At 32.8% G+C, this 14,510-nt stretch overlaps 1 protein-coding gene across 2 annotated transcripts in view; it reads left to right on the forward strand.

Moving 5' to 3' along the window:
* The first annotated feature begins 683 nt into the window (after positions 1 to 683).
* LOC128221909 (uncharacterized) overlaps positions 684 to 14,510 on the forward strand; it is a 68,799-nt gene continuing 54,972 nt past the window's right edge. The window contains exon 1 of one of the 2 annotated variants that reach the window (XM_052930558.1): positions 684 to 804. The gene's annotated coding sequence lies outside the window, so the exon portion shown is untranslated. Of the gene's footprint in view, positions 805 to 7,469; positions 7,604 to 14,510 lie in introns of those variants that run through there. The other variant, XM_052930557.1, reaches the window with a different exon arrangement.

Genomic DNA, 14,510 nt, shown 5'->3' on the forward strand with positions numbered 1-14,510 from the left:
AGATTGTGTAGGTTAGAATGTTCATTTTCCACAAAATACAAAGATTAAATTACCAAAACTCATAGGCTAGTCTAATGTGTGGAACATAAAGGAGAATGTTTAGTGAAGATTGGTTATATGAGTCCCACACTGCCAAAATAAAACCTGAGCGTTAAGCGTGTATATAGAGCATCCTAACATAACGTGATCGCCAAAAGAGTCAAGGCCATATGCCTAGGCTTTGAACTATCTTTCTACGTAGCGTTATTGTTTCAAGCCGTTTCTATTTCAAATACCGAAAAGCCCAACATACATTATTAATATAAAGGTACGTCATATATTAAACGGTTAACTAAAACAACTTCCAGAAATTCCTTTGATTATTTTTAATTTTATTATACGATTAAAAATACAATGTAAATGATAAGAGTATAAAATATATTACATATAAATTAGCTTTTCGCGTTTATAGCCAAATATTAAACTTTATAAAATTACGAGTATTTGAATACACTCTTCCGATACTAAAACATATTAGTGTAACACTTTAAAGTCAGTTAGTATAGCATGGACATTGTTACAGAATACCATTTGAGTATTTGAAAGTTTACTATAACAATAAAATCACGTGGTTACAACCGAAGCGCGCAGACCATTCAAATAACCATTCAAATAACTGCGCATTTAAACCGACGATAGGTGGTCATGGAGTGACAACGTTTTCTATCCAGTTTGATACAGTGCATTTAAAATAAAAATAAAATGATGTAATATGGACAAAAAACTCTGAGAACATTTATCACATTTGTGTGATTGACAACAACTGTGAGTATTTCTATTTTATTATTTTATAAAACAGGAAACAAAACTACTGCATATTGTCTTGACTGTTTTCTACTTACCAAATATTTGAAAGAGATACAGTGACAATATATCAAACTTCATAAAAATATAGTTCTGAAGCGTGCTAGCTAATGATAAGTAAAAACAAGAATATCTGCGATCTTGAATGTTCAAAATACTTAGAATGTCCCTATATTTTAACTCAGAATGCCATCATTAAAGTTGACCAGTCACAGTAGTGTCACATAACAGCCCCACTCCCCCACCTCTGAAATCCGCAACACGCACAGAAATATGAAGGCCTGTTATGGTTCTATGTTAAAATATATTTAAAGATGCATCGAGATCGATTCTTGGAATATTTAAGACACTGAACCTTTTGATAGAGGGGAGTGTATGCCTACGTTGCTATAGTCCAGTGCAAACATGAACTAAAATATGTTTCATAATAGTACCTTGAACAACCAGTAATATCAATATTGCATACGATGTATAAAAAATTGCATGCGCCCTTAGTCTAAGAAACGAAATTGAATTATGAATATGATTTATGGAAAAATTGCCTCAGAGTCCTAAGTTTCATTCTGATTACGATCTGCAAAATAGTTCGTACGACCTTGGTTTTAGAGTCAGTAGTTAAATTATGCATACTATATATCGACTATGGAACGACCTTCGTCTGAGAGTCAGTAGTCGAATTGTGCATACGATATATTCAATTTTCCGTTGGACTTAGGTCTAAAAGTCATAAGTTGAAATCTGTATACTATTAATGGACTATTCCACACGACCTTTGTCTAAGAGTCAGGAGTGAAATTCTGCATACGATCTATGGATTGCTGCTTACGACCTTGGTCTGAGGGTCAGTAGTTAAGTTAAGTTAGCATTGAATCTATGTTCTATTTCAGCCGGCATCTCTGCATATAATCTATCGGCGATTGTATACGACCTTGTTCTGAGGGTCAGTAGTTGAAATCAGTATACGAGATATGAAATATTGCATTCAACCCTGGGTTAGATTTACAAGTTTGCATACGATTTAAGTTAAAGGGGAAACGACCTTGGTTCAAGTATCATAAGTTTAAACCTGCATTCCATTTAGGAAAAATTGCAATTTAACTTCGGCTGAGAGTAAATAGTTGAATTATGCATACATTCCATAATTTGTTGCATCGAGCTTATTTTGAGATACAGGTTATGATCTATGGAATGTTGCACACGGATTTGGAGTCTGAGAGTAAATAATTAAATTCTGCATACAGTCTCTGGTATATCGCAAACGACTTTGTTCTTGGAGCCCATGGACTTTTGCATATTACCTTAAGGTGTAAGATTAAGAAATTGCAATTTGAACATGATATATGAAATTCTCGATACGACCGTGGTTCAAGAGTCAGAATTCTGCAATGCAATCTATGAAATATTGTATACGACCTTGGCGTTGGAGTCAAAAAATGAATTCTGAATACGCCATATGGATTGTTGCACATCATCATCATCATCATCCTCATCATCATCACTATTTTTGATATATACAATATTTATATGTCATAGTTGTAGATGGCGATATAAATGTTTACCACTAGCGGATGCAGGAGTGGAGACTGGGGCGGCGCACGCTTAAACCGTCCAAGTTTACTTTTAATTTCAATATAGGCGAAAAAAAAGTAATACAATTCGCCCAAAATGCGCCATAAATTGTTATAACTGTCTTGGTCGAGAACCCTAACACCCCTGGCCAACATTTTAAACCAAATAAATAGCGGGTTTGAGGGAGGGGCACACGTCGAAGTGTTACACCCCTTAGTCACGCCCACTCTTATGTGCAATAATGGATAAGCCCTTGTTAACTCGTGTTATCTTTTAAGAATGAACTTGGCTTTATATTGTTCTTAACATTCATATAATCATGTTTCTTTTTAATTAATTAACAATTTAATTAGTCATTTTTACCAGGTTCTGTGGATAAGGCTGGCTTGAAAGCACTATGCGGCTCAAACGATAATAAATAGCCGTTTCTTATTTCAATAATCCAAATAGATTGTCCCTCTTTGGTCTTAACAATAGCCTGCATGTTGTGAGAAATAAATTCAATTTTCAACCTCCAGAAGCCAATAAGTAAACTGGAAATATTTGATAATACTATACCTTACATTAATGTGTCCCTTCTTTGTATATCAAAGTCAATCAGTCCGTATATCAATATATTTTGACAAAATTCCAGGTTTATGACGATTGCGGTCCATTTCATATTTTGGCAGGTCCGGGCCTCGCCAAAAATGTAATATGGACCACTGACGTCATAAAACTGTGTCGTGCAGCTTGCTATTTTCACAACGGCGTACATTATTAACTTTCTTCAATAAATAACACATTTTTAGAGACTTGATTGGTAATATAAAATGTTCGGTATAATATATGAAATATTAACACACCACTTCAAGCCAAATGACATTATAAGGACCGGCCAGTCAGCCCCCGAAGATGAATGGAACTGGGCTAATGCCTCGGTCCATATAAACTTTCGTTTACTAGCCGGTCCGTATTTTAAGTATCTATCATGTGTTTCCGGTACGGATTGAAAATCCGACCCGAGTTAACGGCCACGCAGCGTGCCCGAGGGTCAGATTTTTCGATCCGGGCCGGAAAAACATAATTGATATTTTTTCTTGCATATCTAAATATTTTTTTGGAAAATTTACGTAGAAAACGCTCTTTTGTATTTTTCACCACAAAGCGCATGCGACGTTGTTTACTGACGTCATAAAGCGCAGTAATTTTAAATCACTATTGACGTCAAATAATTCCTCTAAAAAACATACTTTCATACCTACTTATTCATTTTATTGCGCTTTATGAAAATGGCATAATATACTTTTCATAAACCATACAATAAAAGAAATCAGAAGTGGCGCTTTGTTGCGCGTGACTCATCTTACATGGGGTGTTTTAGATGGGGTTTTCTAGCACTGGTCACATGACCGGAAACACACGTCCGGTATGCAAGAATAAGCGTTTCTTTATTCTTAAAAGCACGTTAAATGAAATAGTCCCTTGCTCAGCCAAACAGGTTTGAATTACATAATTAAATACAACTCGGTCTGCAGTTATATATTTTCCCTATGTACCTTAATATTTAAGGTTCAAACAAGTAACCAAGCCTTTCTTTTGATTATTGCCCTCAACTTCTAGGTCTGGGATGTACTTCATTTTAAATGAATTCATTTTAAAAATATAGTTGCAACTTATTCTATTTGAACATGTTAGATCTGATTTAAAAGTCTTAGCTTACTAGTTTTCTAGTAATGTTAAATATTAAATGCATGCGACATTAACGTCACATTGATGAATTGGAAGGGGTTAATACAAATGAACTTGCTAGCGAAATCCATAAGTTCTTTTTGAGTGATGTGTTTGTATGTGTTTGTAATTTGTGGGTCCTGGTGTTTTCAATAAATAACTATCACATGTGTTATTTCATTGGATAAAACTGGAAAATTCATTGTACCCGATATCCCGAAAATACATTAAAATAACTATGTCGAAAGAACGTCTAGAATAAAATTGAATAATTAAACATAAACATGTTTTAGACTTCCTAAAAACGAATATATTAAGTGAAGTATCATCGAAGTGAGAATTTAAAGAATGTAATACGATATTCAAACCAGCAATCTTTCCTTTTTATTGTGATGTTAGCGGACAAAGAAATATCGTATACCCCAACGTTTTTGTTTTATTGCAGTTTTAAAGTGAAACTTAAGATTTATCAGTCTGGGACGTTATCTTCATCTTAACAAAACGTGATACACATCTGTGTCAAGGACGTTTGGTGTTCTAAAATAAAACAAGGACAACTATCTAGTTTCTCAGGATGATGTAAACATCCTGTGGATCGTCTTACAGACCGAGATACTGCATTTATATTCAACATGAAACGTACTTTAAAATGCGAAAATAAGAGATACAAAACAATACCCGCCGTTGCAAAAGTTAAGCACTGCAATATAGATCTTTTGAAAAGTACTTGTTTCAGTAGTTGTTGATGAGGAAGTACCAACAACATGTTCTTTTGTTTGAGATTTTAGAGAATGAAGAAATATTTTTTCCCTCAACGTTAAAGTTATATATTGCTGTGGATTGTTAAATTTAGATTTTTATTTTGGAACCATTTTTTTATATTTAAATGAAGCGTGATTGTTATCTGTTTCAGTGGCAAACATTGTTTATTTTCACTCTTGTCGATCTAATCAAGAACAATAATTTCTTAAATCAGTCAAGGGAAACTATCTGGTTTCTTAAGATGATGTAACGAACCATGCAAACTACTTCTATAGCCAACATGAAACGTAGCTTAAATTGCAAAACTAAGTGGTTGAAAAAAACATCCGCCGCTGCCAATGTTCACGTTTAGCACTGGACTAAAGATGGTTTTGAAAAAAAAATAGAAACACTCTTTAATCTATTGTAAAAGACTGACTTAACATTTCGACGTACCTTATACCGAAAAAAGGATAAACATCGATGCATTTATTACAGCTGAAGTATCATAAAGTAAGAGTTAGATACACTAATTGGCGGTTAAAAGAGTTGGGTGTGACGCGTGACCCAAGTGAAAGTGCGTTCATGTCAGTATGATAACAAAAACACCAGTCGTGCATTAGTTTAGACTTAAACCGAATGAAATATCTCGATAGAGGTACCAAAATCATGATTGCAGTATATTTATTTCGGTTCCTGGGGTAGGGGGCATATGCAAAATGCGCACCCTCTATATTCAAATTCTAGATCCGCTGCTGATTACCAGTTACCATTGCACCATACCACGCAAATAACATCACGTGACTCATGTGGAATGTGCTGCATTCTCTATTTATATTGTATAAAGTTACAGCGCTCAAATCAGCATAAACGTTAAGGTATACAGTTGAAATCAGATCATGTTTCTTTCAAACTCTTTACAGTGTACAAATTTAAATCAATGTATTGTTTAAATCGACTATACAACTGGTTAACATACTAATGAATCCTGCTTGTATTATGGCTGATGTCACCTGGTTTGGGATTTCAAGAGGAACTTACAGCCATTTCAAATGTTCACAGAGAAAAGGTATTGCGAAAGAAAGTGTGCAAATTTCTTTCAATTGTCAAAAGTATTTGCTTATAAGTTTTTTTTGCTTTTTCAAATTGTCCGTGTCTTCATGGCTTACCTCTGACAAGGCGGATTTCTGAATTTCCAATTTTGGAGGTAACGAGCCAGTGAATTGGCTAATACAATGTCCGATCCCCACACACTCGGCTCAGAGACAGAACAAAAAAAATCTAAAGGAGATTCCTCTATTGATTTTGGAGATTAAGCAAAAACATGTACCAGTACTTCCCCACCAACAAAGAGATGAAACCATCCAAAATCAACAATAACGTTTTATCTTTTTTAAATTTGACAAAGGATCAGCTATTCTTCTTATTTGGTATGTGAAACAAAAATGGTCACATATGTCACAGATTATTAGCTTACCTGATAACAAGGTTCTCTATATCAACCATATCGATCGATCTTTGTCCGGTGTCTGTCTGTCTGTTCGTCAGTCAACAATGGCTTGAAAGACATCTTCTCTAAAACAATCAGGCCAAAGTGAATAAAATTTCAAAAGAAGCTTTATAAATTAAGCTTCTTATAAATACAACAAGAGGTTACAATATACCAACACCAACAACATCAAAATGGCTGTGTTCTGTTTCCCTTTAAAAAACATATCCTCTGAAACTACTGAGTCAAATTTATCTAACTTTCCTGGAGTGACAATCTACAAAAAAACAAGGCGTCTCAATTTTCCTGCAGCAGCAACGAATTATGGCCGTCTTTCCTTTTTACGTATAAAAAATATCTAAAATATTCCCTTTCTCTATCTATCTGTTAGAAAAAACAGCAAATACATTAACACATGCTTAACTTTCAATAAACTTGTTTTCACTGGATGTACATTGTTTAATTGTATGAGCCAGATATGTCGCGTTTAGCCCTCATTTTGTCTAGTGAATGTATCCATGACCTAGGACTGCTGCCTACTGACAAAAAACAAAAGGGGTAATATACTGACCATTGCCCCAATGCGTACCATGTTTAGAATTGTTCGAACGATCTTGATACGAATAAGCGTGTGTCGGCGACTACAGACAAAGTGTCCCTAAATGTATGCCATGTTTCGTAGGGACTCAAGAACTCCCTTTTTTGATAGTGTTTCTGTTTCAAAATACCGAAAAGCCGTAAAATACATTTATTTACTTTTTGAAAAGGTACATCATAAATTAAGCGTTAAATTAAAAATGCTTTATGAATCTCTGTTTCTTGTTTTGAATATTAAAATATGATTATAGGGATTATATAAATATTAAGTGTGTTAAGTAAGTTGCTTTAATATATTCGTGTTTTATAGCGAAATATTTATCAAGAAAATATTACGAGTACTTTTCTTTACATGAACATTTGAGGGTCAATCCTTAAAATTAAAACAGTGTAGTATAGACATGGTTCGGTTTTATATTACCTTAACAATGTTAACATGATACCATTTGGGTAATTGGAAGTTCATGAAGGTAACACTAAACACGTGACTTCATTCGACGCACGCAGCCCATACCAAAAACTGCGCATTTAAACCGGCGATCATTGAGAGACAATATTCATTTTAAAAAAGTGCGTTTAAATTAAAAAGAAAATGACGGATTACCACAAAGACTCTCAAAAAGTTTATCATAATTTGTGTGACTGATTCAAACAGTGAGTAGATTAATATATGTTATTTTATAAAACTGTTAACAAATCTACTGTATTTGTATTGGTTGTTTCCAAGTGAACATATGAAAAAGATACAGTGTTGCGTACGAATATCTAATATTGTCTTTTTTATCTGATTAAAAATCACAGAGCTCAAAATGCTTCTGAAACGTTATTGAACCGTATTGATTGAGTACAATCTAATGTATACTACAAACATAAAGACACCATATCAAATGTTAGTCAGCACCAAGGTGCTTGTCACATTGCCTGGATACAGTATGACATTATTTTTTTTTTATATTATTTTTTTTTTAATTATTATATATTTTGGACAAAATAGTGAATATATGTCTTTTAAAAAATATTCCACAATTGTTTATGAAAGAAAATATAGTATAATATATAAATAAATATAAGGTGAACATGTGCAAAAAATCATCAATTCCAAACGGACCTTATCAATAGAGCATAGTTCCTAAAATAAATGAGATAATCTAATATTTTTTACTGTTCTGATAAGGTAAGATTCCCATCTACAAGAAAACAAGTAACTTTTATCAGGCCCCGTAATTTTGCATTTACTGGCTGTTAGACAAGTGACATTAAACACATTCTAATTATTTTGGGTACATTTAAATGACCATGCCAATTAAGGATTTAAGAGATCGGCCTTTATGCCAATGTTTTGTCTTCACTGCTAATCAAGTTTGGCGATTTTGCTCAAATCGCCTTGAAGATACGAAGGACATGTGCTTGATATGTGCTTTAAACTGTTTTCCGTGTTTCGATTTAACGTTCTTGCCTTGAAACGTAACTGTATGGTTTAGCGTTTAAGGATATATGTCCTGTATTGTTGTACAATACAATCCCAGAACGAGGCTGCAATTCACATGTTGGCGCATATAGTCATTTAACCGGGAAAAAATGAAAATCTCCGGTCTTATTTTGCATTGTTTACAAATATTCATGCACAGGAATTGAAATAATTAGATTTTTTTGTTTAAAATGTATCGCTTTGGATATATTCTGAAAATGGGGGAATTCAGAGTCTAAATTGTGGAACAATAAGTGTCCGTCGCGTGGACCGGATACGACAAAGAAGAGTAACAGGGCCCCGACTGTGACTACAGTGAATAACAGTTTTATTACAATTCTAAAAGGTTCATTTTGGTATTCAAATATTCGATCGAAAGAAATACCGAATATTCGAATATCAATTTTGCCATTCATTTGCATCCCTATTATACATGCATTTTTAATTAAAGGGAAAAATTGAGACTATTAGTCTTTTAATCGTTGAGTATCTGGTATATCAAGATGATGTCAAAACATCATAATATTACATGAATCATTTGTTACATTATCAAGTTTTTCGTTTCTTAGGCCTTAGAAATGGTTTGGTTAGGGTAACATCCTTTTCTAAAATAGGAAGGGTAGGTAGGCTTTTTTATTAGGTTTATGAAAGAATGTCATTTTCATCATAGCGGAATGTTTATTTAATTGTTTTTCTTTTTTTTCAAACTGAATATACAGTAGGGTCGGCCGCTATTCCTTATTTGAGATAGGGTTTCCAGAACCAAATGTATTTTTAAAGCGCCAAATTGCACTTCCGATATCAGAAATAAGAACTATTGAAACATTGCTATACAACTAAACCTTTACTTATTTTGAGATACTCTTATTCGAAATATAATACACTTGATATATTTTAATAAAGAAACAATCAACTAAGAATGAACATAAAGACAATAAGCGATTTTAAAAATGAAGAGGAGAACATATTTCAAAAGCATATGTGTATTTTTACGCACAATTTAACTTTGTGACAATTAAATTTTGTGATTTAACCGTCGTCCATGTACATTAGCAGTTAATGTAACAGTCGAGACGGCTGTCCATCAAGAATCCTACAGCGATTACGAACAAAATGTGGTACAGGTCACCAGAATACATCCCATCATAACATCCCCTATATCTTAGGTATGGAATTGCTGTTGGGTTCGTGATGTAGAGCCGCTTAAAATGTGATATTAAGTGGAGTTTGTGCCAAAAAGTACTGGCTAAATCGTATAAAGTATGTTCTTTCAATTGAAACATATTTTGTTGCGTAAAGAATTGTAAATTTTATAACGTTAAAGGGTGTCAACGTTGATCAAAGGAGGTTAGATGGTTGCTTTTGCTTATATAATCTTAATCATATGGTTAATAGTGTAGTTGTGACACTCAAAACTTAATTAAAGGTTTTTCTTAATAATTGAGATACCTTGTCCATTTCTTCTCTATTTAAATTTTATGAAAGTAAAAGATCGACAAATACTGTGGTGTACTACATTTAATCAAATTTGTAAAGATAACGCAACATGTGTTCAGATCATTTTTGAAAAATCCAACGTTTCATAGAACTTCAGCATGCTAAATTTGGTCATAAAATTGCTATGGATGTAAGAATGCTTTGGTAAAATGTGCTGGTGTCAATCAAAAGTCAACCTAAATGTACGGTATCTATAGCATACTGTTGATTATGTCCATATACATAATTGACCATTTAACGGGGAATAACAAGATCATGTTAGGTCAAATACACATGTCGTTTAACAACGGAGTGTTCTTGATAGTATTTTTTCACAAGTGTTTGACGAAGTTAATGAATTTCTCTATATTTCTCTATATTTAGGTACTTTTCTTGTTATGTTTTTAATATTTACTGAAAACAACTAGTGCTGTGAGGATTAAATACTAAAGTGTTTTCACTCTGAAATATATATTACCCAAAGGTTCATATTTGTGGTCATGAGTGCCATAATTCACAGGGATGTATTGACCTTTAAGGGCAGACTTGCCCCTGGTCTGGAAATAGGGTTATTTCCCACTTTTTGGTAATTCATGTCATATAAACACAACACTTAATTTTTCCTCGGGGGTATTTTGAATTTGACAGGGTTAAAAGTACATACTTGACGAATAATAATAAACAAACACAGGAAATTGTTTATATTAAAACTTTTGTTGTTATGTCAAACGTTTTTGAAATTTCTTGAAAGACTCTTTCTACAAAGGACTGAACACTTTGAAATACAAAGTGTATGTGTGATTTCAATAATTTGTTTTCAAGTTTAAAAAGTTGGTTTTTCTTTTAGACTCATATGATATCAAAGTTGAAAGATTAACTTGCAAATGCATGTAATGATAAAGGCTACCGCTCTCCAATTTTAGCGATACTCTGGGAATTATTAATTTAAACATATCCTTGATTATTTTTAATGAAACAAACGTGAATACGTGCAGATTCATTTAATAATTTTTGTTTTAATTATTTTCCTTAAATGACTTCAAGGTAACATAGCTTAGTAAATACGAGATATATTAAATACAGATATTGATATCTTACACAAGTAATATTAGCTTCATCATTATGGATTATGTTCTTTTCAACAAAAACTATCGGTATTTTATTGAAAGAACAATGTTCTCATTTACCTTGGAAACACGTCGAACAATACCCAAGGTGCATATTTGCCCCCATAACACCAAACATCAAGTAGTTCAAAATCATTTGAATGTTAAAATGCAAATATTCATGCAGATAACGACAGAATAATTTAATTCGAAATTTTCCTAACATTGATAAAATTACTAAGCATTTTAAAATATATTACTATACATCTCCTTTTCCAATATCCTTTCTTTAGCTCATTAAGTGCTTAACAAGCTACATATAACACTATTTTAGTCAGTTTCATGTAAGCGCCTTGATCCGGAAGTATCTATTCGTAAGTTCATTCATTGTTTTTCCATCCAAATCTGTTTTATACTCACATATTCGGATATCGAAAAAGCATATTTGTAAAACGTTAATAAAGACTACAAGTATCAGCGTCGGAGGTCTAAAAAGGTTAACTATAAACGTTGTCGTAAAATGTATGAGCTCAGCCGAAAGTCCCATAGAGAATTTTGGATAATATTTAAACCGTCGAATTATGCCGATAATATCATATACGAGGAATTTCGTACTTGTTTACATTAAGGCCTAAAAAAATAATTGTTTGGTTAGGGTCACATCCTTATAAAAAATAGGTAGGGTAGGTAGGATATTTTATTTATTTATTTATTTATAAGGCTTTTAATACGAATGTCATTTTCATCATTGTAAAATGGTGTTAAAGTAATCTTCTGTATAAGCATTTAAAGTTTTTCAACTACATATTGAAAAGCAATTTAAAGAAAAAGTTTTGTTTTTTTTAGTTTTTCATTTATTTTTCAAACTGACTATAAAAACGGTAGGGTCGGCGCCTATTCCGTAGGTAGGGTCGGGAAACCCGAACCAAATGTTTTTTGTTTAGGCCTTATAATGCTGACTATGATAATTTTGTAGGTCAGTTTGCTGCAGAGTATAAGCAAAATGGAACGTTTGAACATTAGATGCACCTATTTATAATGATGAAATTAAAAAAACAATTGGGAAATTAGGTTAAACAAGCAATGTAACAATATGTTATACGAGTATTTTAACGTGTAAGTTTCAATAATCATATGGCCTTCCAAATCCTCTTTTAATCATATATTGGACATTAAGTCATTTCCAATATATATGCAAAAAGCTACAGAAACATGCTCAGTAGCAGTTTAAACATAAACCCGGTTTAGTGGCAATGGCAAGTTCTTGAGCATCTGGTGTTTAATACAAATTCACAACAAAGGGCAATTAAGCAGATTCAAATAATTATACAATTTATATATATTATATTTATATTTATTATATATGTCAGTATATTATCTGATGCTGAGTTTGGGTTTAAAAATAAGAACAGTATTATTAATCCTGTTTTTTTGCACGCAGTAATTCAAAAGCGGTTCAAAGGAAAAGGAAATACAGTTGTTTTATTGATTATAAAAACAACTTACAATTGTATTGATAGAAACAGGCTCTGATATAAAGTTATGAAGTTGGAAATTAAGTTTTTCCCTTGAAACACTAATGTTAAATCAGGTGAGAGTTTGTGTAAAACACTTTGGAACAGATTTTTTAAAAGTGACATTGACCTGTTTCAAGGGGAGATAACTTCGCCGATAAATATTATTTTTCCTTTATGATATTGAAATGCATTCACAAGACCTGAACGCCGGTATGAACATCAATTTATTTGCACCTTTTGCCGAATGATGTATTTTTATGAGAGACTAAGGCAGGATAGCAGAATTCACGAATTAGTTTACATTCCTACTGTCACAAATGGACTATTACGGTTAAAATAAATAAAACTAAGATTATGGAAGGGTGGAAGACTTTGGATTAATGATAAATGGTTTTAAGATTATCAGAAAGTGGAAAGAGTTAGCTCTGTCAATTATTAATATGTTGTATTTACTAGTAGTGATACATTTATGCAAGCTACCAAAATATAGCTGGAAAGGGTTTGAGATACATCCTCTTTTTGATGGCGCTTGTTTGTTTTATCAAAGTTAATGTTAAATATTTTTTATACATACGTATTATCAGTTCTTAATTATGGTTCTGAAGTCTCGGGTTATATGTTTTATAAATTCGGGCGTGACAGAAAGAGTCCACAATAAGTTTGTTTGAATGTTTACGTATTTCCCAAAACTTCAAGCAAAAATTCAAGCATTCCCCAAGATACTTGAATTTCATTTGCTTTCTTATTGGACCAAGATTATAGTATTGAGAATTGTTCTTTTACAAACTGGTTTTTAAAAGTTAAGGAGATTCTCAAATCATCAAGTATGGCAATATCCTGGGTCTGTAAAAATCGAAGGGTTTGTTCTCGTACTAAACATTAGACTCAGCGACAATTATATCAGCAAATGGAGGTCTGGGCTAGACATATCATCTCTTCTACAATGAATACAAATGTTTTGCTATACCAAAAAAAGATGAATAATTGTCGAAAACAATGGTTCTTATGAAGGATACCGAGTTTAATTTGATCGAAAGGTGCAGAAAACATGGTATATCGGCCGTATGAGACTAAAAATAAACATTTTATCATTCACCACTCATTCATTTGTTTGCGTTTTCAGCTATTAAATACACGGTTACAATCGTGTTATCAGTATTTGATATTTTCCATAAATGCATTAATTAGTAAGAAGTTTAAGGTTTATCACTCAAAATTTATGTTTTTCATACATATGTATGTATTTATTTTGAATAAGTGTGTCGCTTTTAGCGCATTTAAGGCCAAACAAACGCATTTGTTGTTGTCCTCAGTGCCCCCTCGATCAAATTTTGGCAATCATTTGAAGCAAACTGTGTCTTTCATAGTGAGTCTTTTCAGTGCAAAAACGACTGCATTGTGCACACATAGGCCCCATTCGAAGCAAACAAATTCATTTTCTTCTATACGTAAGCAACGTAATTACCAAATAAAACTTAGACTAAAACCATACTCAAGTTCAGCCTATTCAATGCCAACCAGACCATATTTGGGCAAACATGAAACCTTTTTGGTCAAAACGAGTTCAAGTATAAATCTAACTAAGCCTTATTTGTGAAACATACAGTTTGGGTACCACAAACCTGTTCATCACCAAAAAAATATTTGTGCATTTCTAATTAAGCCTACTCAGTGCCAAAAGATACATTTTGTCTACCCTATTCAGAGCCAAAACATATGCGCAGCTTATGTCCAATCAGTGCAGTGCTAGATAGCATCATATTTTAAAAAAAATACAAAGGGCTATTATAAAGCCAGTTCAGTTCTCTATTAACTTAATGGAGTCAATAAAAAATCTCTCATTTAGAGCCAAACTCACGCATGTGCAGCTGTAATGAAGCCAAATTAATTCCAAACAGCCATATCTTGACAGACATAAAGCCTTTCAGAGCCCATTAAACCAATATGCAGCTGTACTTAAGTCTTATTAGTGACAAATAGACCATATATTGGAA

This window comes from Mya arenaria, chromosome 16 (assembly GCF_026914265.1).
Source record: "Mya arenaria isolate MELC-2E11 chromosome 16, ASM2691426v1".
NCBI classification, from domain to species: Eukaryota; Metazoa; Mollusca; class Bivalvia; order Myida; family Myidae; genus Mya; species Mya arenaria.